Here is a 23,929-nt window from a genome sequence, read left to right as displayed (position 1 = left end):
TATGTTTACTTGGGAATAAAACCCATTTAACTTAATAGAACTTAGTTCAGAGTAGACATACAAGGGAATGCACTGCACATACATACATAATTTTATTTGTGTGCCACCTTTCAGAACCCTGCTCAAGGCAGCTTACAATATGAAAAAATGCATAATTCAAAACATAACCAAGTAGCCATAAGCAACAAACAAAACATCAAAAAGTATACAACCAAATCAAACTGTTTCCACATGAATCATGTTGTTATTGTTTAGTTGTTTAGTTGTGTCCGACTCTTTGTGACCCCATGGACCAGAGTACGCCAGGCACTCCTGTCTTCCACTGCCTCCCGCAGTTTGGTTAAACTCATGCTGGTAGCTTCGAGAACACTGTCCAACCATCTCGTCCTCTGTTGTCTCCTTCTCCTTGTGCCCTCCATCTTTCCCAACATCAGGGTCTTTTCCAGGGAGTCTTCTCTTCTCAAAGTATTGGAGCCTCAGCTTCAGGATCTGTCCTTCCAGTGAGCACTCAGGGCTGATTTCCTTATTGTAACTCGCTCTACGTGGGGCTGCCCTTGAGACTGACCCAGAAACTCGAGCGGGTGCAGAATGCTGCAGCGAGGCTCCTTACGGGGTCCTCGCTGCGAGATCACATTCACCCGGTGCTATACCAGCTGCACTGGCTCCTGGTGGAGTACAGGATCAGGTTTAAGGTGCTGGTTTTAACCTTTAAAGCCCTATATGGCCTAGGACCCTCGTACCTATGGGACCGCCTCTCCTGGTATGTCCCACAGAGAAACTTACGGTCTTCAAATAAAAACATCTTGAAGGTCCCAGGCCACAGAGAGGTTAGGCTGGCCTCAACTAGAGCCAGGGCTTTTTCGGCTGTGGCTCCGATCTGGTGGAACACTCTGGCACAAGAGACTAGGGCCCTGCGGGACTTGACATCTTTCCGCAGGGCCTGCAAGACAGAGCTGTTCCACCAGGCCTTTGGCCAGGGCACAGCCTGACTCACTCCTTCGGCAATCTTCGCGGAACTCTGGCCCAATGGTTGCCATTGGTTTGATTTGAATTAATTTTATAATGAATGATTTTAGAGTGTTGTGTTGTACTGTTGTACTGTTTTACTGTTGTTAGCCGCCCTGAGCCCGGCTTCGGCTGGGGAGGGCGGGATATAAATAAAATTTACTATTATTATTATTATTATTATTAATGGATAGGTTTGATCTTCTTGCAGTCCATGGGACTCTCAAGAGTCTCCTCCAGCACCATAATTCAAAAGCGTCCATTCTTCAGCGATCAGCCTTCTTTATGGTCCAGCTCTCACTTCCATACATAGCTTTAACTATACGGACCTTTGTCGGCAAGGTGATGTCTCTGCTTTTTAAGATGCTGTCTAGGTTTGTCATTGCTTTTCTCCCAAGAAGCAGGCGTCTTTTAATTTCATGACTGCTGTCACCATCTGCAGTGATCATGGAACCCAAGAAAGTAAAATCTCTCACTGCCTCCAATTCTTCCCCTTCTATTTGCCAGGAGGTGATGGGATCAGTGGCCATGATCTTAGTTTTTTTGATGTTGAGCTTCAGACCATATTTTGCGCTCTCCTCTTTCACCCTCATTAGAAGGTTCTTTAATTCCTCCTCACTTTCTGCCATCAAGGTTGTGTCATCTGCATATCTGAGGTTGTTGATATGAATCATAATAAGATCTAAAATAAAGATACAATATATATATATATTTAAAGCAACAATCCCCCCCCCCCCAGCCACCCCAAGCAATACCCCAGCCCAGGAGTCTAGTCAGCTGCCTCTTCTTTTTTAGCTGGAATCAGTCAGGGCTCCATACTCCCAGGCCAGATGGAAAATTACCTGCAAGGCAGGGAGCAAGTTTTCCAGTACTCACATCGCAAGAGGACTTCTAGAAGAAATGATGTGTTTGGTTCTGTGAACATTGACTGACATGAGAACAACATGTGGATGTTTCCACACAGTTACCTTAATAAAATACTGGGTTTTCTTGTTCATGGTCATGGACTGAATAGCTCAGTTGGTTAGAGAATGGTGCTGATAATGCCAGGGTTGCAGGTTTGATCCCCGGATGGGACAGCTGCCTATTCCTGCATTGCAGGGGGTTGGACTAGATGATCTGCAGGGTCCCGCCCCTTCCAACTCTACAATTCTGTGATTCTATGTACATCAGAAGGCAGATAATATTGCTAAGTGGTGCGCCTTTTGTCCATCACCACACCCGGCACACTGTAGGATAGACAGCTCAAACTGTGCCTGGGAACAGCTCTGGTGTAATCTCATGTTTGATTTTGGATTAAGTTCTTACCTCTCATTTGAAAGGTTCTCAAGTCAGTAATGAAGAGTTAATACCATCTAATTCAAATGTTCAGTGAGTTAGCATGCAAATATACACTCATGTAGTTCAAGTCATTCACTTGAAACGTGAGCATTAATTCTCACCCAGCAGCATTAAAAACAAGCTTTTCCGACAAGGTTAAACTTTAAAAGGGTTGGGCCCTTGATGAAGCAAACTGACAAGGTGCTGATCACTGTTATTTTTATGTGAAGAGACTGGAATGTACAGACAGACTTTTCAAAGACTGAACAATCCCTCTTTGGGGTATTACTAGAGGATCAGAGTTCTAAATCGCACAGGAGGGGCTCCCTGCTTCAGAAGCACCAGCCAGGGGAACCACATTTCAAGAGGAAAAGGCATGTTAAAAAGATAAGATCTCTGCTGGATCAGGCCAAACACCCATCTGGTCCAGCATCCTGTTCTCACAGTGGCCAACCAGGTGCTGGAGGGAAGAAGCTGAAAAACAGGACCTGAGTGCAACAACACTCTCCACTCTCAAAGGACCTGTTGATGGCATTTTACCATTGCACTGTGGAGAGTGTATTAACTTATGGTCTGTGTGTGTGGTTTGGGAGCTGCACGGCCAGGGAAAAACCAATGCTGTCCAGGGTAGTAAAGACTGCAGAGAGAATAATTGGGTGCACTCTTCCCACCTTAGATCAAATCTATGCTGTCAGGTGCTATAAGAAAGCTGCAGAGATAGCGCAGGATAGTACACACCCCGGAAACTATCTCTTTCAGCTTCTGCTTTCTGGAAGACGGTATAGGATTATAAAGACCAGGACTAGCTGCCTGAGAAACAGTTTCTACGCAAATGCAATTCTGGTTCTAAAAGCAGCACAAGGAGTCTCTATAGTATATTGAATTTTAAAATGGGGTTTCAGAGTTTTTAGGGGTTTTTGAATGTTTTATGTAGATTTTCAATTTCATTGTTCTGTTTGGGACAATGACAATAAAGATATTGTATATCATCGTATACTTCCCGTTTGAAACCCCGGATAGCTGTTGCCAGCCAGTGTATATAGTACCAAGTTAGATGGCCCATTGGACTGACCCATTGGCCCATTCCTGCATTGAAGGGGACTGGACTCATGGCCCCATCCAACTCTACAATTCTATGATTTTACGACTTTGTATATATATTTTTTTAAATGATATTTATTGAAAAAAGAGTTTTTTTAAAAAAAATTACACAAAGGAAAAAACAAGACAGAAAAAAATAAAAAAATAAAACCATCATTCTCCAATTCTCCACTTTCAATACCTTCTTTCCTTGACCTCCACCTCCTCCCTTTTCCTGTATCCTGTTTTATAATAATCACAGCAAATCCTTTCCATAATTCATAGTATTCTGTCATCACATTACCTTGATCTATTTTCATCTTATCTTATAGAAAACCTTAAAGTTTAAAACTTAAATCTTAATTTTTACCAACTTCTCCTAAACCATAACATTCTTACCTAGTTCTTTAAACATTTTTTATAAGAGCCAAATAGTTTCATTTCAACATTTTCCTAACATTCATCAATTTTATAAAACAGTCCTAATGATAAGAATAAAAGAAAAAAGCAATCCAGTCTTCATCCAACGTCCCTTCCTCCTGGTCCCGGGTTTTGTCAGTCCTTTTTATCCTATTAATCTAGCACATTAACCTGGCAATCTTATATCCGAGGCCCTCAAGTCTCTTCCATGTTCCTTTCGTACCTCTTCTTTATATTTCCCTTTTATTCGTGGGAACTCCAGCTTGGTAGTGTTTTTGACCCTTTTCAGCAAGACGATCCCTTTTCCATAGTCCAGGATAAGCTCGATGTAGTATTTACAAGCATGCTCCAGATTCCCTTCAAAGTTGAGAGCCCCCAAAGCTCCAAACATCTGGCGGCCCCTTTCCAGACTTGAAAAGTCCAAATCTCCCTGTAAAGGGGGGTCTATCCAACCCCCCATTTCCAAACCAAACCAGATTTTATCTTTCCAAGTCTGATTTTTTCCAAGTTCATTTATCAAATCCAAGAGTTTATATTCCTGCTGGGCCGCAGCTCCCTCCGTCTCTGGCGCCCAAGATTCAGCAAGGTCCTCTTCTTTCAGTTGTTCTGTCATGGCACGCTCCTGTTTTGATTCCTGGGTGGGCTCCATATAGTTTCCCACTACCTGTTCAAAGGTTCTGGCCGCATTAGTCATGAAATCTGTCTTCTGACTTAACTGATCCAATAGGGCATTTATTTTACAGAAAGCACCCAACAGTGCTTCTGAAGACATTGTCCTACAAGGTCACAAATCCTTTCCCACAGTTGTAATCAGTGACAGCTGCAAGTTCCCAGGAATTAGTTACAATTTCACAGTTCCCCACTAGGGGGAAAAACTTCTGGTTGTTCTTTTTCTTGAAAACAATAGCAACAAAGTTTCTTTTTTAAGATATTTTGTCCATATTTGTTCTTTTAAAAGACAAAGGGAAACAATGGAATCACAATGTTTCTCTTCTTTTAACTATTTGTCAAAGACATTTGTTTCTGGTCAATGAGCTTCAAACGGCAATTCTGACACCCCGCTCCAGGGTCAGGATGGTGGAAAATTACTTTGCTTTAGATTCACTTCTGCAGGTTTAAGCAGCTCAGAAAAGGTTCCCCTTCTTCCCCTGCTACCGAAGGGGGGTTCAGCGATTTTAAATGATGAAAGTTGATCCTTTAAAAGCGATTTTTAAGGCTCTAGTTTGCGTTGTCTTTGCTTTATTCTGACTACGAGGAAACGGAAGGGTGACTTCCTGTTTAAACCTTCCCGTTTCAGTACCAAATTAGGGTTAATTTTTAAGTCCAAATTCCTTTTTATTTCGCCAGTTCTTATTTGAAGTCCAAATATTCAATGTTCCAGTACTCACGGTTGGTTGTTTTAAATGCCAAATTGTCCCAGGAAAAAGGCAGCGCTCTCTGGCAACGACTATGCGGCTTCACTCCGCAGAAAAAGCGATTGACTCACAGCACCGCGCCACTTCCCCCTCTTCACTTCGGAGCCCGTTTGTGGGTTCCTTTGTGGGTTGGGGGGGCACTAAGGGTGCCCGCCGAGTCCCACGGTCACAGGCTTCATCCGCCTGTGATTTCCAGAAGGGTCCCCGCTACGCCGCAGTGGAAAAGACCCGTTTCATGCGGAGCTGGTCCCTCCAATTCAGAGGGAGTCCGCCATTGCCGGTGGCGCCACCCCGGAAGTCTGATTTTACGACTTTGTATAAGGCAGCTACCTATGTTCCAATGCAAGCTGTTCCTCCTGGGAGATCTTAATCTCCAGAGTCAAATCTTGTTACAAATTGACTTTCAGTTGACGCAAGGGATTCTGTTGTACAGTGGTACCTCGGGTTACATACGCTTTAGGTTACGGACTCCGCTAACCCATAAACAGTACCTCGGGTTAAGAACTTTGCTTCAGGATGAGAACAGAAATCGTGTGGCGGTGGTGCAGCAGCAGCAGGAGGCCCCATTAACTAAAGTGGTGCTTCAGGTTAATAACAGTTTCAGGTTAAGAACAGACCTCCAGAACGAATTAAGTACTTAACCCGAGGTACCACTGTATTAGAGTAGTGCATCCTTTACAGTATAAGCATTTTGGTTTGGTAGTGTGTTAGACCACCTTTCAAAGCCTGTTCCCCACCCCCAGTGTTTGTTGAAAAGATCTTCAAGAAGATGACTTCTCTTCACCTCAGGATAGGAAACCAATGTAGCATAAATGGTTGTTAACCGCAACTTTTTTTTTTTGACAGAGAGGAGGCAAAATTATTTTAATTGTGAAACTTTGCTGGTTTCCAAGCTTCTCTCGGAATGCAGATTATTATTATGTGGCATATTTATCAGTCTCCCCCAGCTTTCTGCAGAAATTGCGAAGAACGCCATATGTTAAATTCACTTCTGTTTGCTTTCACTGACTGCTAATTGTGGAAGCTAATTTAATATAATTGTTTAGTAATCACTGACAGCTTTAGCACAAACGAGTTGATCACAGTCCAAGATTGCTCCGTGTTGGAGGTTGGACAATCTGTGGTATTTCTTTTTTTGAGGTCCTGATTACATGTAAAATGTGAAGTAGTAAAGAACAGCATTTTGGGGCATGTGCAGATCATGTATAATAGTATAGAAAAGACTCTGGGCACAGGCATGTGAGATTAGGAAGTAACTCTCCTAAACAGTGAAGGCTTCAGCCTTGGCATGTTTCCCTTTAAACACCAGGGTAAATCAGAAGTTTCCAATTTATAATTGGTCTATTTGTGAGTTAGGATGTGAAACTTACTAGGACTTAGTGGCCTGAGTTGGATGCCATGCTAAACCATAATTTAGTGTGATTAGAATGAGCTGCAGTGTCCCCACTCCCTCTTTCTATGCTGGTGTGGCATAAAGGAATTGGAAGCATTCACTTTCATTTAACTCCTTTAACCACGGTTTGTCATGTTATCCGAACTAGACAAACCGTGGTTAATGTTAACAGTATGGTGTTTTTTTATACAAGCCAAATGCAAACCTTATTTATTTGTTTATTTCATTTGTATACTGTCCTTCATCTGAAGATGAAGGGCAGTTCACAACATAAAAATACAAAATGAGAACATAATAAGACAAACCAGCTAAAACCCAATAACCCCCTTCCTACAAACACATTTAAAAGGCCATAGAATGTTAATCAGCCAAAGTTATAGAGGAACGTTTTCTCCTGGCACCTAAATATATATATGTTATGAAGGTGCCAGATTTAAAGGCGTCAAGATGAGAGGGAAAGGGGTTGAGTGTTGAGTAATAATCTAGCTCTTTAGTTGTGACAGGATATATTTAAGGTACCACAGACACATTACTGTGTTGCTTTAACGGATCCATTCAGGATACAGTGGGACCTCGATTCTCGAACGCCTCCATTGACGAACAATTCGGAACCCGAATTCCGAAAACCCAGAAGTAATTGCTTCCGTTTTCGAACGCGCCTTGGAAGCCGAACTGCTTCCGCTGTGTGTTTTTCCATTTTTTTAATGGATTTTGCCAACTGCCCATTGATCCTCAGTTTTCGAACATTTTGGAAGTTGAACAGTCTTCCAGAACAGATTATGTTCGAAAACCGAAGTTCCACTGTATTTCTCCACATTGTAAACAGATTAGAATCCTGTTTTTGCATTAAGGGTTATAGAAAATAACAGCAACAAGAGCAGCAATAATAAATGTGATCTTTCGTGTTGGCATGCACCCATGTAGCAGCTTTGCAGGATAGGGTTTTTCTACTGACTTATTTATCATTAATACTTAAAATATTGTTATTTTGATTTGGTATTTCTAGAGCGCATGGCCTGTTGATCACTGAAAATCTGCAAGAAGAAACCTTTTGGGTGGAGCTCTAGGCAGGAGGCAGGATAAAGAGTTAATTCTAATCAGTGAAAATTCACTCTCCAACTTAAATATGCTGAAGGGGAAGAGTTTAGACAAACAAAATGCTTTCTCGGCATGCCTTGCATAGGTGTGATGTGCCCTCTCTGCTTCTGTATGCAGCACATGGAATCTAATTGAATGAGCAATGTGATGCTGTCGCTAATGTCTTGATCAAGTGTTGCCAAAATCTGAGAAAGAACAAACAACGAGAATGGGATGATTCATGCAGTTTGTGGGTTTTCCTTCATTTGGTAAGACTGTGACTTCAATGCATTAAAAGACCAAGCATTTGTTTTTGTTGTTTTTGTGATAGACAATGAAGTAATGCAGCTGCTTAATTGGGAGGAAACATCTGTAAGTTTGGGGGAGGGGAAAAGAACCATTGGTTGTTGTTTAGAGTTTACTTAGACCGACACTATTGCATTCCAGGTGCTGTTGTCCAACTCTCATCAGCTACAGCAAACATGGCCAGTGTTCAGGAAAAGTGGGAGCTGTAATCCTATCTAAAGGCTACAGGTTCTCTCCCCACGCACATAGACACTCCACCAACATATAGAGTGTCAATGGAACTGGAGGTTCTAATCCGTTTCATAACTGGTTTCAAATGGTCTGCAAGAGGATTGCAAAGAAATGGTCAACAGCTGCAATTCTGTTCCAGTTGCTCTCAAAACAATGTTCTGTCTGTAGGGCTGCCCTTCAGGTTTGTCCGGAAGCTTCAGCTGGTGCAAAATGTGGCAGTTTGACTGCTCAGTGGGGCAGGATATTGTCAGCCTGTTACCCCACTGCTGAAAGAATTGCACTGTCTGCCAAATAGCTACTGGACTAAGTTCAAAGTGCTAATTTTGGTGTATGAAGCCCTATACATTTTGGAACCAGGATATTTGAAAGATCATCTCACCCCTTCTATACGCAATTGATCACTGTGCTCTGCAAGATCCTGATACCATCTTGTTAGGAGGTCATTCCACACCATGTAGGTACTGGGCCTTTAGTGCTGTAGCACCTACATTTCAAAATTCCCTCCCCATGAATATTAGACAGGTGATGGTTCTGTTGATTTTTCAGCACCTACTGAAGACCTTTGACTTCCAGCAAGACTTTTAAGTGGAGCTCTTTTGTTGTTCTATCACTTGTTGTTTGCCATCCTGGACTCCTTAGGGAGGAATATAAATTTAATGATAAATTATTAGAAGAAGAGAAAACATCTGGAGGTGAGAAGATGCATTCCTTGCCACCAAGATCAGTGGATTGTCCCCAAGCTATGTAGCAATGCTCCTGTCAGATTATTTCTCTTTTTAGGATGATCTGGCTCCCCAGGAAACATCCCAAACCAACAGCTGAGGAAAATCTGGGATGCTCCAGGGAGACAGGGAAGGATCCTTTCCTGCAGAAAAGGAGCTGGGCCTATGATGCAGAACGACCACCAGCAGCTCAAGAGGCAGACTGAGACCCTCACAGTCAGGAGTGCCTGGTGGCAGAAGAGTAAAGGGCTACTCAGGAGTAAGGCTTTCCTCGGGAGGAATACTCTCCACAGAAGCCTCTTAAGAGGCCGCAGCTGGGCTCAGGGTAGGGTTCTGGTAGCTCTAGCTTAAAAGCCTCGAGTAAGGCTGGGTGAGCTTGTTGGAGCAGTGTTTTGCTACCAGTACGGTGCATGGACCTGATCTTAACCTTTTGCTTATCAGGAGCCAAAATTTAGACTGCCCTTTTTGGAGCCACTGCTTCTCTGGAGCGTGACTTTGGAGGTTGCTGCTGTCTGTGTCCACAGTAGCCTTGCTTATCTGGAAGGTCCCCTGCTAAGGTTAAAAAAAGGTAAATGACCCCTGGACGGTTTGGTCCAGTCAAAGGTGACTATGGGATTGCTGCGCTCATCACTTTTCAAGCCGAGGGAGCTGTCGTTTGTCTGCAGACAGATTTCTGGGTCATGTGGCCATCATGACTAAACCCCTTCTGGCGCAACGGGACACCGTGACGAATGCCAGAGTGCATGGAAATGCTGTTTACCTTCCTGCTGCACCAGTACCTATTTATCTACTTGCACTGGTGTGCTTTCAAACTGCTAGGTTGGCAGAAGCTGGGACAGAGCAACGGGAGCTCACTCCGTTGCGGGGATTCGAACCACCAACCTTCTGATCAGAAAACCCAAGAGGCTCAGTGGTTTAGACCACAGCACCATCCGTATTCCTGTGGTCTCCTGCTAGGGCAGGATGTTTCTTCATGGTGACTGCAACTCCATCCAAAATGGGTCATATCCCCAATTTCTGACCTTGAGAACTGCCTATCCATGGTACCTCTGTCTTTTTGGAATACATCTGTAGTTTATTGGCTCTTATCCAGTCCATCACTGCCTCTAGACAGTGGCACAGCACATCTACAAAATGCATTGCTATGGATTGAACCTACAAAATGCATTGCTATGGATTGAACCTTCTGCATGCAAAGCGTCTGTCACTGAGCTCTTCCTGTCCCATTTCTCTCCAGTCTCTAGGTAGCTCCTAATGCTCCCATATTTGTGACGGGTGTTTACAATACTGCTATTGCAGGCTAAATCTTCTAATCCTTATGCTTTATTAGACCCTCTTTTGGAATCAATAGATTTTCCTGGCTAAATCTTAAATACTATAGTGTTACACTTAACACACACATAATTAGAAACTGCAGTGATTCTCTTATTGCTGTAATAAATATTTATATCTGTGTTGTTGGTTTTGAATAGGCTACATTCTGCTGCTATAGAACATGTAGCATTTTCTTGGCTCTTCACATTGATATCTGTCTCTTTTTAGCCTTCTTCTTGTCTCCAGTAAGGAAAGTGCTCTGTGTTGAACAATTAAGCCATCAGAGGTTATTGTCTGTTTACAATTGACTCTAAACTCAGCCTTGTGTCAGAGGCATATGCTCAGTAAATGTGTAGGTCACCCATGCATCATGTGTGGAAGAGTGTGACTCTCCATCTGTAAATCATAATTTGCTAAAATGAATGTGTTGGAAAACAGTCTGTTCTGTTTTCATCTCCATGCCTCCCCGAGACCTTTTCCTGCATATGCATTTCTGTCACTCACCCCCAGTCCTTGGCTCATTGATTTAAATGAGGCATACCTCTTCGAGCAAGGTTTAATTACGTGAGAAAGAAGGATTGCTACCTTGCACCCTAAATTGAGATCATAAATGGTAGGCATTAAGAACATACTGCCAAAATGCTCGACGATGCTGTTCACCCCAGCTGCAAAATAACTCCGTTCCAAATTATGGAAGGCTGTGTGATATTTCCTCTCACTTGATTTACCTATATTGGCATAGCGGTTTGCTAGACACTTTACTGAAAGTGATACTCAATCTTCAGTCAAATAGACAGAAGCACTTCCATAAATTGAAGTGATGGCCTAAAAATCCTAATCGATAACGAGAATCCAAAACAGCTCTTGATTTTTACTGGCCACTTCTTAAGTGTCTTGTTACCACATTCTTCTGCTGTCTCATAGCTGTACAAACAAAACTGGGAGGTTTTAAAAAAGCAAAACACGCAGCCTTAGTGCTGGATATTCTTCAGAAGCTGCTGGGGCTCCTTAAACTCTGGCTATATTCACACCATACATTTAAAGTACTGTGATACTACTTTAGACAGTCATGTCTTCCTCAAAATAATTTTAAGAACTGTGGTTTAAGAGTACTAAGAGTTGTTGAGAGACCCCCAGTACCCTCACAGAGCTATAACTTTCAAAATGCCTTAACAATCAATCGCTCTTCCCAGGGAACTCTGGGAATTGTAGCTCTCTGAAAGGAATAGCAGACTCAGGAACCACTTTCCCACAGTGCTTCCATCTCGCCAAGATTCAAGCTCCACTTACATTCCCTCATTCGTCCTAACTCTGTGTCTGGGCATCAGTCTGGTGCCCACACGGTCTCACCTGATTCATATAATATGGAAAAAGAGAGCTTGAGTGTCATCAGCATACTGGTGTCACCTTGCCTCAAAACTCGTAATGACCATTCCCATACAGATAGGGGATAAATTAGTATTCTGCAGCATCCCATAGCATAACTAGGTCAGCTCAGTCCAATAGCCAGGCCTGAACCCAGACTGGAAAGGATCTAAATAATCTGCCTCAGCCAAGAATGCTTGCAGCTTTGTCACTATGACTCCCTCCACCGCCTTCATTAAGAAGGGAATATGAGTGACGGGTCAATAGTTATTCCAATCCGATACAGTGGTACCTCGGGTTACATACGCTTCAGGTTACAGACTCCGCTAACCCAGAAATAGTGCTTCAGGTTAAGAACTTTGCTTCAGGATGAGAACAGAAATCGTGCTCCGGCGGCGGCGCGGCAGCAGCAGGAGGCCCCATTAGCTAAAGTGGTGCTTCAGGCTAAGAACAGTTTCAGGTTAAGAACGGACCTCCGGAATGAATTAAGTACTTAACCTGAGGTACCACTGTATTTGTTTCAAATAGGTTGTGAACCACTGGTTTAAAATATTCTCATTCACACGTTAGCTTAAACAGGTCCCTGCGGTCAAACACTTGGGGTGGTATTCAATTAAGTTAACTCAAAGTAGACGCACTGAGATTAATGATCAGTACTAAATTAGGCTGGTTAATTTCAGTGTGTCCACTGAAACTTAGTTGAATACCATCCTTGGGAAGTTATCTTTCTTTTGATATTTTTTCCTGACTGTATATTTTATTTCATATTTGCCTGTTTTGCCCCGGCCAGACAGAAAATACTGAGGTTTCTTGAAGCCTTTTTGTTATTGATTCCCCACCCCCTCCCCATCTCTCCTCCAGATAAGAAAAAGAGAGAGAAACATTTCTCTTTAAAACACTTGAGATAAAAGATGGCTTTGGGAAGCACCGTCTGTCGTGCAGTTTGTGCTAGCTGCGGGAAGTGACCATTTATCACAGCAAAATGGCATTGCTTTGCAGACTGAAGATGGGGGCCTGTGAGGGCACCAGGGGTCAGGTTAGGTACAATCAACGGCTCAGGTTTTTAAGAGTATCTATTTATGTCTTAGATTTATTTTTTTTTTTTTGCATTTTCACATTTGAACTCTGCTTAAAAAAAAAAAGGCAATATTGTTCAAAAAAGAGGGAGTAAATAATGAAGAAGGAAGCACCAGCATTCACTTTACCCTTCTGGGTTTATCTTGGGTCTACCTTAGGTCAGACAATTTATTTTAGAAGTTGCAAGCTGTTGATAGGCTAGTAATCATCTTGTCCTTTTAAACATTTATCTCGTCCAGTAGGTGTTCACATAATGATAGGTAGCTGCAGAAGTGGCTGGGGGAACATTTCCTCCTGGTAGGTCTCCACAATTGTTGGAGCCCTAAGAAAAGCCTGTAAAAATAAATCAATGCAGAAACACACACTCTTGTATACCAATAACGCTGACCTTTCATATCTATGGATAATCCTGTGGCCTTAGACGAGAATTCACCCCCGTAGCCATCTCCTATTATTTCAGCTGCATAGTGGCATAAAATGGGCCAAGTGCCTGGACGTAACACACTGCTTGTCCAATTTCTTTCCCTCACTCTTTAAAAAATAAAATTAAATTAAAGGTGGAGAGCGGTGAACTTGCAGAGGTGAAACGGAGTTGAAGAGAAGCAGGTACAACGGAGGACTTTTGAAGTGGAGCAAAAAACAAAACAAAACCCAACAACAACAGGAAACAACTCAAGTATTAGGCAGTTGTTTTGCAGAGTGAGAGAGCAGAGGATTTAATAGAGAATGCTTTCATGATAGAGTAAGCTGCAGGCACTGAAGAAGAGTCTGCAATTCTCATGGAAATTGCGTGCACACAGAGGGCTCGCATATAGTAGGGCGTGTGGGTCAGCGTCTAGTTAAGGAGGGTTGAGGAAGGGAGATCAGGGCAAAGGCAGTCTTGCCCTGTGTGGGGCCAGAGAGTCGGGCCAGTTTCCCTCCGACAATTGCAAGACTCTGGTCTAACCAAACAGGGCATGTGCCATTTTGGAAGTGCAGTGGTACCTCGGGTCAAGTACTTAATTCATTCCAAAGGTCCGTTCTTAACCTGAAACTTTTCTTAACCTGAAGCACCACTTTAGCTAATGGGGCCTCTTGCTGCCGCCGGGCCACCGGAGCACGATTTCTGTTCTCATCCTGAAGCAAAATTCTTAACCCGAGGTACTGTTTATGGGTTAGCGGAGTCCGTAACCTAAAGCGTATGTAACCCGAGGCACCACTGTATACCAACTTCTGAGGCGGAAGAAGTTGTGAGAGGAAGAAGGCAGCATTAGTTCAACCTGGCGCACGTTGTTTTCATGTTTAATTGCTTAATTACCATTTACCGTACAATCTACTGGCAAAGCTCTTGCATCACTCTCTGTACGCGGCAAGTTCTGCCAGGGCTGCACTGTGCCTTTTCCCAGACTAAGCAAAATTCATTAATGTGTCCACCCAAGTAAATAAAATGATCCTTTGTACCGTTTGTTGTTTTGGCTCCGCTCGTAGTTTTCTCTATTGTTTGGTGACCTTTGTGAAGTTAACAGCTTTGCAAATGGGGAGAGGAAAGAGCGGCAGATGATGGATTGGGTTTATTGCGATGCTGTGGGTGCCAAGTACGCTTTTAAAAAAAAATAGAGTATTGGAAAATGATACCAATCAATCCAATGTTTAGCAGAGAATAGTAGATTTCCATTTTTCAAGCCCGAGTTCTTGATTTGCTGGTTATTGATCTCTGCTGGGTACTGGAGCATACTCCTTGGCACTTGCCGTATTAACAAGCAATTGAACTGCCAGTTTTTCGTGAAGAGCAGCTTTAACACTTTGCTGGGGTTTAAGAAATTATGTAGCCATTTATTAAAACCATTCTTGGTGAGTCAGCCTAAATCCTTTGTATAGGAATAGTTAAATTACACCATGACACGCACATAATTATGTTTATATCCAGTCCCTCAAATAACTTTGGCATAGAAACTGATTTTTAGTTTTTGGCCCTTGCCTTTTTAGAATATCAGGAGTAGATTGGTCTGCTTGTTTCCATCTGCCATTTTTATGGATTATTGCAAATGAGTGACAACCGCCAACACATCAGCTGCCATGATTTTTCCTGTGTCTTGGTGGTCTTAAGAACGCACATGTTCCTGTTCCCAGCAAGACTCCAAATTGAAGTTTGGCTGCGATGAGTAAAGAAAATGAGAGCGAGTGAGAAGTTCATTTTTTTAAAAAAAAGGTGTCGCCAACTGGTTTGGGTGAGGCATTTGAGGGAAAGTAAAGCTTGTTAGCTGTGGTGACTCTTGCGCTTTATTCTTTTGGCTCGGATTGCCTCAAGCTGTGTAATGCCAAGTGCACTAAGCCACTGAGCAAAATGGAAACTAGTCTTACTGAACAGAAATGTCTTCTTTGGCTACAGGCTATGGGATTGTTGCTGGCTACACTAAATAAGCAGAGTCCCTCTCTCTTTGGCAAGACTTCCTCTTCCCAAACATTAGAGGGCAACTGGATCAGCTGATATTCTAAGGAAAGCCACTGCCTCCTGAAGAAAAAACATCAATGAGATCGAAAAAAAGTCCTGAAGGTTCTTCATTTTTCTTATTATCCATATTTAACTCAGGCCCATCCTTTTCCTACAACAAAGAGCAATGCAGTTGTGCATGTAAACTTACATCACATCAGACCATGGCTTCATCTAGCTCAGAATTGTTTACATTGACTAGCAGCAGTTCTCTAGGAGTTTGGACAGGGTCCTCTTGCAAACCTACCTGGAGATTGAAACCAGGGCTTTCAAAGGAGACACTCTGCCCCTGAGCCACAGTCCTTCCACATAGAAAAATGCAACAGTTGAGTTCTCCCATTTCTTGCTCACCTGGTGGTGGTGTCTGAATGGTGAGCTATAGCATGGAATAGTCTCTACTCCAGGCATAGGCAAACTCGGCCCTCCAGATGTTTTGGGACTACAACTCTCATCATCTCCAGCTAACACGACCAGTGGTCAGGGATGATGGGAGTTGTAGTCCCAAAACATCTGGAGGGCCGAGTTTGCCTATGCCTGTTCTCCTCCTCCTTTCTCCAGCAGTGGGTAGCATCTCGTGTGCCCCAGTATGTTGCCTCATCACAGCTGAGAGATGAGGTCTGGGAACAGTGCCATGACAAAGGGCACATCTCACATGCCCAGGTTGGAAGTGATGTTTGGAAAGTCCCCTTCTACCCCCATCCTTTCTGCTCTGGGTTGAGTGTGGTTGGAAGAAGAGAGGAGGATGGGCATGCATCACAAGAGGGACACTGCTTGTTTATCCTTGTCTTTCTCATACTTATCTCAGGGTGGCAGCCATGATCTCCCCTATTTTATCTTCACAGCAACCTTGCAAGACAGGTAGGTTCTGAGAGAGACACAGAAACAGAGAGATAAGCTAGTTAGTTGCCTTTGGTTCACCAATATTAAAACATTTGTATTCTTTTGGTGGCACTGATGGTGCCATCTTGTGACCAGGCAGTAGAATACTGATTATGGTAATTCATGTAAATACGGCTGTTTTAAAGGCATAGTGACTGCTCCAGTTATATTTGTACAAGGTTTAATATAATTTGAAAGCGTGGTTAATGTGGAAGGAAACATTGTGTTTGTTTTGTGTATAGAACGCAGCTGCGATCGAGTTGCACTAATAAATAATGCTTGCATTCATGGAGTCACTGAAATGACAGACGTCTTCTTGCCTTTGCTGTTTCCATCGCTTGAGGTTTGGCTGGTCTGCCCATCGTAGTGAATGCTGTAGTTGAAGCTTGGTTCGTTCCTGCGGTGTTGGAAGACTTGGGTCTGTTTTTATCCACTAACGGGTTTTGTGCTGACCTTCATCACTGTGAAACGCAGTAATAATCCAGCTTTTGATGTGACTGACAAACACAATCATATCTCGCCAGTCATGCTTTTTTGATAGGCTTTCATAGAGTTTGGTGTGGAGGATTTACTTTTACTATATAGCCTGTAGAAGCTTTTGCTGTGACAAGCATGATGCCCAGGTGGTTGTGTGATTTATTTATTTTTTAAATCACAAGGCAGTTCACATTATCCTTAATCCTTGTGCTGTTCTGTATATATAAGGATTATGATTTTTTTTTCCTGGGGTGGGAGGCACACACAATAGTATTCGGTATTGTTAAAACCCAATGCAGCTATAACAAGTAAATGCATTTATAAGCCAGAACAATCAATTCACTTCAGTCGCCAGTGCACACTTGATATTCCCAGCATGAGAGCAAAGGGAAATGGAGCTACATTTTCCGTTTTCCGCTCTCTCTATACATAAAAAAAGTGTTAGCAGGGCTTATTGTGATGACTGGTAATATGCCAGTGGAAATTTGCAGCTATTGTATCTTTTTTCTGTTGTGGCTCAGTTTTTGGTTATACGGCTTCAGCTTCACTGGTTTTCTGAATGGACGGCATGTTTCATGGAAGAGCATCACTCTACACACAACCTCAGCCCAAATTATAGTTTAGAATTCATAAACAGAGCACAACTGGCCCAGGGGCAGCATGGAGTGAATGAATGAAAATCAAAACATGGTCCAAGCATTCCTACCTTACATTGATGGGGCAGGATCTGTTGGCACAGCAACTGCCTCATCATCTGCCTGGGTGTCTTACTGTGGGAGGTGATGGGCAGCCGAAAGAAAGAAAGAAAGAATAAAAGAGAGGAAAGAATAGGAGAGCAACCGTAGATTTGTCTATCAACAGTCAGAACCTGGCAAGTAAACTGAACAAGAATGCAGGTTAGCCTGGTCACAGTCTTCCCTACTGTACTGCATTTTTCATATAGGTATTATATATTATTTATAAATCTATAAATACCTAGACTTTTAGATTATAAAATTTTATAAATACCTCTCTCTTTTTTTAGTGAGGCATGGAGTTTCTTCCAACATCATCAAACTCAGAGCAGACCCATGAAATTATTGAACATACCTCACTTGGGTCTATTCATTTCAATGGATGTACTCCCAGTATAATTTCGTTAAGTGCAGCCCATTTCCCTAGTTCCGGTGCTGTGTAACTAGCCACCCTAGATGGATCAGGATTTTTGTTTCTATGCAGTTGCTAACTTACAAACCAGGAACTCTTGTCCAACACTGATTCTGGCTCACAAAGTTATAGCTGCATATATCACCACTGGAAATCTAGCTATTTTCTGGTAGTGTTCTGCCTCCTTGAAAATAGCCTTTTACTGGCACCTGACATTTTCCTCAGGGTGAATTGTGTGCTGCCTTTAATTGAAAGACACGTGTTCTTTAATGAGTTCATGGTTAATTCTGGGATGGAGGTGTGAGCCGGGTCCTGCTTTTGTTGGTGTCAATATTTGACTTACTTAATCATGGACTTCAGCAGGAACATGAATAAACATTAAATGTTTGTGAGAGCTGAAACAAGCTGTCAGGCTGCAATCAGGGAAGAACATAGGAAGGCTGTAAAGCTAATACAGTTGAGAGATACCTCTGGCTGCTTAGCTCTGAAGACTACACAGACTATATTCTCTGGAATGCCACAGCTGAATTACATACAGGTATTAACATAATTGGAAAATGTGATGGGCAGTGTGACAAACCACCCAGGTTTGCCAGTCTGATCTGAGGGAACATTCTTCCCTGACTTCAAATATGAGGACAAGGAAAAAGAGCAGAAGCCACAGATATTTTCCAAACAAAAGCTTAATATGTCTAGATTGTTAACCTATATTCATTGTATTCATTTTTTCCATTTATGGATTTTAAGACAGAATACTCAAATCCTCCCTTTTCAAGCATTTGTAAAACCCCTCCCTCCCTCTTTCCACTTCCTCCCCCTCCCAAAATGAAGCAAGAGATACTCCTAACATTAATAATAAGTCCTACACTGTAGGTTTACCCCCTTAATTTAAAAGTGTGTATGCACTCCCCACAGTGCATTTGGAAGCAGCTTTCTCTGTTTTCAGGCTGATTCACATAGGTTTACATCACTACATTGTCCCGGGTCATGGCTAGGAAAAAACTTCAAGGAGGGAAGGATTGGCGGAGTACACTTCTGGCTACATCTCATTACGCCATGTTGAATCCATCTCTGGTATAGTCTCTGCCTTTCAGGAGGGCCTTTGGGGGGACTATACTGGGGAGGGAAGCTGGGGAAATCCAGTAAGTCTGTGGTATATGGAAATTTGTACCCTGGCCTATTTTGATGGCTCACACAGAACCACCTGTGAAATCCACGGGCCTTTGGCAGATCCACAGCCTGGTGGGGATCTCATGAGACCGTTAGTATCTTTTTATAGGACTACACATGTGGCCATATACATGGAATTGTGGGTGCCCTTTTAATCACAAAACCTATTGTTGGCACCTCCCTGTGATTCTTGAGCCCAAATATTCCTGCAGGTGATCTCATGGGAGCTGCAAAATGTACAGACTGGGCCAGGATCCCTCAGAACTGGGCAGACCAATTGATTTAACGGTTTGCCTGCCATGCATAATTTCACCTGTGCAAATTGTAAATTGATGATGCACACCATTCAAAACTCCTATTGTTCTAGGTGCATTTTGCGACAGGGAATTTCATCAGCGCGGGCAGTTTCAGAGCTCTGGGCGCAGTACTGTGCCTAAGATTTCAGATTAAAACTGCAGAGTGGAAGGAAAGGAGGACCTTTTTCTGCCTCCCCACTTCCAGCCACTCTCTGAAGACTGGAGAAGAGACCCTCTTAAGAATATTAGGGGGTGGGGTGGGCAGGAGAAGCATGGCTTTGTTTTTTGCAGTCTTCAGATGAGGACTAGACCATGTGAAAAATGAATATAAGATTTTAGCTGCAGTTCATTCATTTTCAGCTTTGTATTCTTGTAATAAAAAAGTGTGCTTAGACATTTCATTGTTGTGCCTGTAACCTAGGTTTAAGGTGCCATTTATCTCCTGGCTTTCATATCTCAGTTTCTAACGCTGATAATGCAGTTACTGAGTGAGTTATGTACATGTTTGTACATGCACACCGATAGTATAACACTGATACAACTGTCTACCAGTGCTGAGTCCTGTTCTCTAGTTACACATTATTTTTTTTAAAAATGGGAAATTACCTTTAATTTTGTTAACCTGATATCTGACTTTGACCTTACAGATACAAAAGCTTCTTTAAAAAAAAAATTCACTAGCCAAAGAAATGTGTGTAACCTAATTAGCTACATGGATTCTTCAATGACTGGTCTCAACCTTTCTTTCTCCAGAAGCTGTTTCATGGCTGTTGTTTTTTCATAGTGAAAGGGAGGCAGGAGAAATGGTGTTGCCGGTTGTGGGGTTTTTTTGGAGAGCAAGTTCAGCTGTCTTGTACGGACTCTTCAGAACGTTCTGATTGCTGGGCTGATGAGGTCATCAAGTGTTTATATGGTTCTGCTCTGTTTGGAGCGTGAAGGCTGTCAGCTGCCATTCTTGCCTTGGAGCTATAGAGCTTCCTTTTATATAATGCACAGCCAAGCTTTGTAGATAAAAGCTAAGACGTTGAACATGGCATGCACATCTGTCTGAAGGTAGCTTAGTAACAGGTGGGAAGTACTAGAAACAAAGGACTTGAGAATGTGTGTTGATAAATTAAGGTAGCCAACATGGCATCCTCCAGATGATGTTGGCCAACAACCCTCATCAGCCCCAGCCAGCTTGGCCAATGATGAGAAATGATGGGAGCCTTTAGTCCAACAACATCTGGAGGGTGCCACATTGGCTACCCTTGAACTGAGGGATCGTTTGAGACTTACTTGTATACAGTGTTATGCATTTGTGATCCAAGAGCTGTCTCCCTTACTGTTTTTCCCCCTGCATGAGCAGTACTAATTATCCTTGGATTTGTGCTATTCTGAAGGCAGCAACAAGGTCATAAGAGGACAGAGTTCTGTGTCCATGTGGCCTGTCCTGCCTAATGTCTTCTGGTGCTGTGGAGGATGCTGTCCTGCTGCCAGTGCTGAAGTTGCCAGTCTGGTTGGCTTCAGTAGATGGAATGAGTCTGGGTGGCATCGTGCTTTTGACAGCAAGCGGCAAAACGTCTTGAGTCAGCCCTGTGTGTCTTCTACAGTTCTTTAGTATGTGCTAGATAGTGGAAATGGAGTTGAGCTTTAAGTTAATAATTCTTTCTGCCGACCTAGCAAAAACCCAAGTCGTTTCCATTAACATATGTGGTCCATCAAATATTAACAAGACATGATCCATCATGGGATACATACAGGGAAAGAACTCATGTAACAAAACGAGATAGCAACTGTAATGTATTAGCAAAGTGGGGAAAACCAAAGTATGAAAGGGTGAACAAAACAGCGTCAACAACGTACTATGTTGCTATAGGTGAAAGAGCAGTGCAGATCCTGTTGGCTAGTCCTTAATATTTAGGAAATTTGAGTTTCAGCACAATTCTGTGCATTCCTCTAATGTTAGAATTGACAAGCTTCACTGGCAAATCTGTTGTGTGACCCACCTTGGATCAGACCGTGGCCCACCAGTTGAAAACCAGTGGTCTACTGCAGCCTGCTAGACAGAATAACAGGCAGCAGCAGACAGGAAGGGAAATTGGCAAAATTTTCATCTCAGAAGTGCTTTAGACATACTAATGTTCTCTTTGAATCCCAGCCATATTAATAACTTTTGTAAAGATGAACTAGATATATAAGTAGCACAGTGCCATAGTTCCGAGTTTCATTATCAGGACATCACTTCTGTGGCAGTCTCAGTCTCTTTTTCTGTTCTAAGTTTATAATCCTTTCCATTTTAATCCTTGGCTTTTTATTTCATTCAGCCTGCTTCTTGCTGTCAAATGTTGCTGGACTTAGTCAGAACAAAGCACACTTGAACAGTTCCAGGCAAGTTTGCTTAGCACCCATCAGCCTCTGTCCCTCGGTACACTCAAATCTCTGCCTGGGTTTTGTATGCTGGCAAAAATCACTGTTTATCTTTTTTTGTTTAAGGTTTGTGTTGATTCTGTTTTCAAAAGTAAATGTACGAGGGAGAGAGGGAAAACTAGGTAAATAAAAGGTAGCGCAGTAAAAGAGGAGATGCTTCAAAAAGAATGGTGGCTAGGAAATATGTGGACAACATTTTAAAAACTAAATTGCCAGTTGCACAAATGTCAATCTCTGCTTAATGTCCCAATCCAATCAAGAAGGATCACTGCCTTGTTACCCTACATGGATTTGTTTTGAGATATTTATTCAACTAACCTCTAGCAGCTGAAGAGTTAAAGCACTCCTTCAGCTGCTACACCATTTCTTGGCTGTATGAGCAGCTGTAGTAAAATCGCAAAGGGCGTTCTCATACATCATGTCAGAACAGAGTCAACATTTCAATAAATTCGACAAATAGTCTGATTTGGTGTGGGGCATCTTCCTGTGTTCTTAAATACAAATATTGTTGTGGCGTATTTTTGATGGAAAATATGTCCTTCGTCTTTGTGTGATAAGATTTCCGAAAACTATATACAGTATATTTAATGTACCTTCTGAAAAGCCAGTTTGCTAAGAGACTGAGCCTTTTCACTGGTAGATCTACACAGTGAATTTGGGGAAAATAATTATTAGATCTGTTTCCAAAGTTCTTTCAAGGGAGTGCACTGCTTGACAACAGGCTTTAATGCTAATGGTGCTAATGTTGCCTGCCTAACATGATTTTAAACACACAGTTTTGCATGTAGATGCTTGTTAAAACAAGAATGTGGACTTCTGACAGCAATTATCTCAACTATCCAGCCGCATCAGCAGCCTAATGTAAAAACCACTTCAAATCAGGCAGGTCCAACCAGGGAAGTGACAGCAGTTTTGAAAGCTAATAAATTATTTAAAGAATAAAGCAATTAACAAATTGTACTAGTTTGAGGGAATCCACTTAAAGAAGATTCTGGGGGGTTTTCTTGCACCAAACGCTCCTGCATTTTCACTAAACGCATAAATTAAATGTTAAAAAATATGGTTGACTAAACATGTAAATAGTAATTCTTGAGCTGAGAGGTAGTGAGATTTGGAGAGCCTTCCCACAACTCCACCCTTTCAACCCCGCCTTCTTAATGTTGGAATGGGGAACCTGTAGCCCTCCAGTTGTTGCTAAAATGCAACTCCCATCACCTCTAACTATTGGCCATTCTGCCTGGGGCTGATGGGAATTGCAATGCAATAATATCTGAAGGGAACTCTGCCAGACTCTACATGCGCGCACACAGTAACTTCATAAATTGCAATTGGCTTAATGAAGTATCATTATGCAGCTGGATTTTTTGCCCCTTTAAAAGCTTCCCTTGTCTCCAGCCTTTCAGCTGTAGTGATAAAGTTGCTATCAAGCTTGGTCTGTAAATTTTGAATGTTCTTTTTAGGCTGCAATCCTAAACACTTACAAGCGAGTCAGCTCCTCTGCATCAGCTTTCACTATAAATGCGAACGTGCCTTTTGTCTTTTATGCATCGGAACACAGGCCATACCTCTTCCAAAAGGGAGCATTAGAACCAGGGCTGGATTTAGGTTTGATGAGGCCCTAAGCTGCTGAAGGGAATGGGGTCCTTTATATGTCCAGCTGTCCTTTGTCAACAACAAATTGTTGCTGTTTTTTGTCTTTAATGTATGCTATATGGTAATTTATGGACCTAATAGGTATCTAAAGCCATTTTATTTGTTTTTTATCTTATATTTTGGAAATGTACATCCAGTTTCCCCCCTGTAATTTTTTTGGGGGGCCCCAAGAGAGTGGGGCCCTAAGCTATAGCTTGTTTAGCTTATATGTAAATCCGGCACTGATTAGAACATATGGAGTCGCTACAGCAAACTTCAATACAGTATTATTATTATTAATTATTCAACTTATACACCACCCTATATCCGGAGGTCTCAGGGTGGTTCACAACAAGACCACACCATATAAAATCAAACCAAAAGCAATAACCCAATAAACCCCCCTCCCCAAAAAGCCACATTCTAAAAAAGGGGTTGGATGTCAATAAGATCAACCAAAGGCCTGGTTAAAAAGGCACACATGTTATGCAAGGGGTGATAGAAAGCTACTCCAAAGTTGCACAATCCCGAATCCTTTGATATCAGAAAGGCACCAGGTTTGGTTTATTGTAGAGGGCTCAAAATATTTGGCAACTTCATAGTTTTGCAACATAAATATATCTGAAGTTGTTTCTCCAGAGGGAATATTGGAATCTGAAATGGTTAAGCTGGGGGTAGCCTGTACAGAAGTGTAGAGTCAGCCTTCAGCACTGTTGCACCACAGA

At 42.4% G+C, this 23,929-nt stretch overlaps 1 protein-coding gene and 1 long non-coding RNA gene across 3 annotated transcripts in view; both read left to right on the top strand.

Annotated features, from left to right (window-relative positions):
- LOC308459328 overlaps nt 1–7,705 on the top strand; it is a 33,244-nt gene extending 25,539 nt beyond the window's left edge. The window contains exon 3 of the long non-coding RNA XR_013978008.1: nt 7,640–7,705. This is a non-coding gene — a long non-coding RNA (uncharacterized lncRNA). The remainder of the gene's footprint in view (nt 1–7,639) is intronic.
- Nucleotides 1–23,929, top strand: part of PLXDC2 (plexin domain containing 2) — a 231,684-nt gene that overhangs the window by 39,629 nt on the left and 168,126 nt on the right. The window lies entirely within an intron of this gene.

This window comes from Podarcis pityusensis (assembly GCF_964106645.2).
Source record: "Podarcis pityusensis genome assembly, chromosome: 12".
In the NCBI taxonomy this organism is placed as follows: domain Eukaryota; kingdom Metazoa; phylum Chordata; class Lepidosauria; order Squamata; family Lacertidae; genus Podarcis; species Podarcis pityusensis.
This window is presented reverse-complemented; position numbering and strand designations above follow the sequence as displayed.